Source organism: Penaeus vannamei, chromosome 30 (genome assembly GCF_042767895.1).
Source record: "Penaeus vannamei isolate JL-2024 chromosome 30, ASM4276789v1, whole genome shotgun sequence".
NCBI lineage: Eukaryota > Metazoa > Arthropoda > Malacostraca > Decapoda > Penaeidae > Penaeus > Penaeus vannamei.
This window is the reverse complement of record NC_091578.1, coordinates 8,723,992-8,726,498: the sequence shown is the minus strand read 5'-3', so window position 1 is coordinate 8,726,498 and position 2,507 is coordinate 8,723,992.

Sequence of the window (2,507 nt, the reverse complement as noted above, 5' to 3'; positions counted from 1 at the left end):
AGAAAGAGAAGAATAAGAAAAAAATACGAAAGAAGAGACACACAAAGGAAGAAACAGACGAAGAGAAATGAAATGTTTAATGAGAATAAAGAGACAAAAACAACAAGAACAAAGAGAGAAGAAGAGAGAAGTAAAGAAAGAAAGAGAAGAAGGAGGACAAGGTTATAAAAATGAAAGGGAAGAAAACGATGAAGAATAAGAGAAAACAAGAAAATCATTAAAAAATGTAGAAGAAATAGAATGATAATAAGAAGACGAATAATAATAGTATGATGATGATGAAGAAGAAGAAGATGTAGAAGAAGAAGGAGAATAGGATGAAAAAGAAGAAGATGACGAAGGAGAAGAAGAAAAAGAAGAAGTAGAAGAGGAAGAAGGAGAAGAAGAAGAAGAAAGGAGAAGAAGAAGAAGAAAGGAGAAGAAGAAGAAGAAAACAACCTTCCTCTAGCTTCTTGTCCCAAACATTTCGATTCGAAAAATAATTGAAATCGCATAGCATTTCCCCCCCCCCTCCCCCCCCCCTCCCCATTCCCTTAAGCTTATGGTCGGTGTGACGTATTTTATTGCCGTAGATTCATATATGCAAATGAGCGAGGGAGAAAGAGAGAAAGACAGGGAGGGAAAGAATAAGAGAGAGAGAGGGGGGGGAGGGGGAACGAGGGAGAGGGAGGAAGAGGGAGAGATATAGAGATAGATGGATAGACATATGTATATATATATATATATATATATATATATATATATATATATATATATATATATATATATATATATATATATATATATATATATACTATGTTTATCTATCTATATATATACACTATGTATATTTATATATATATATATATATATATATATATATATATATATATATATATATATATATATATATATATATATATATATATATATATATATATATATATATATATATATATATATATATATATATATATATATATATATATATATATGTATACACACATGTATATACTGTATAAATATATATATATATATATAAATATATATATATATATATATATATATATATATATATATATATATATATATATATATATATATATATATATATATTATATATATATATATATATATATATATATATATATATATATATATATATATATATATATATATATATATATATATATATATATATATATATATACATATATATATACATATATATATATATACACACACACACACACACACACACACACACACACACACACACACACATATATATATATATATATATATATATATATATATATATATATATATATATGTATATATATATATATATACATATAAACATATATATATATATATATATATATATATATATATATATATATATATATATACATATATACATATATACATATATACATATATACATATATATATATATATATATATATATATATATATATATATATATATATATAAATGCACATATGTATATCTATATATATATATATATATATATATATATATATATATATATATATATATATATATATATATATATATATATATATATATATATATATATATATATATATATATATATATATATATATATATATATATATATATATATATATATATATATATATATATATATATGTATATATATATATATATATATATATATATATATATATATATATATATATATATATATATATATATATATATATATATATATATATATACATATATATATACATATATACAAACATATATGTACATACACGTATACAGACGCACAAACAGAACAAGACTAAGAAGAAGAGAGCGCCGAGGACTCTGGCCCGAGAAACCGCCTCATAAAGATTTGTAGGCAAATTTCATTTCCGGTGGATTTTCTCCCGGTTGCCTGAGACGGGCTTGAGACTCTGGTGGGGGAGGGGGTGGAGAGGGTGGAGGGGGAGGGGAGGAAGAGAAAGGGGGGAAGGGAGGGACGGGAGGGGGGGGATATGGCCATTTCACAATTCGTAAGGCATGTGAAATTGCAACACGCGTGGTGGGGAGAAAGAGAGAGAGAGAGAGAGGGGTGGGGTGAGGAGGGGAGGGGGAAGGGGAAGGGGAGGGGGTGAAAGAGGGGGTTAGGGGTGGGGGGGATGGGTGGGAGGATAGGGATAGGGGTGGGGGGAATGGGGATAGGGGGAGGGAGGTGGGATAAGGGGAGGGAAGGAGGATAAGGGGAGGAAGGGGTAAGGATGTGGAAGAGGGAGGGGGAGAAAGGAGGGAGGGGAAGGGAGAGGGAGGGAAGGGGAGGGAGGGGGTAGGATAGGGGGACAGGGAAGAGGGTTAGGATGCTGGGAAAGGGATTGGAATTGGGGAAGAACGGAAGTGAAAGAAGGAGGAGAGAGAAGAGAAAGAGAAGGGGGAACGAAAAGGGAGGGGGAAGGGCGAGAGGAAGGGAGGAGGGAAGGGAAAGAGGAAAGGAAAAAGGGGAGGAAAAAGAGAAGGGA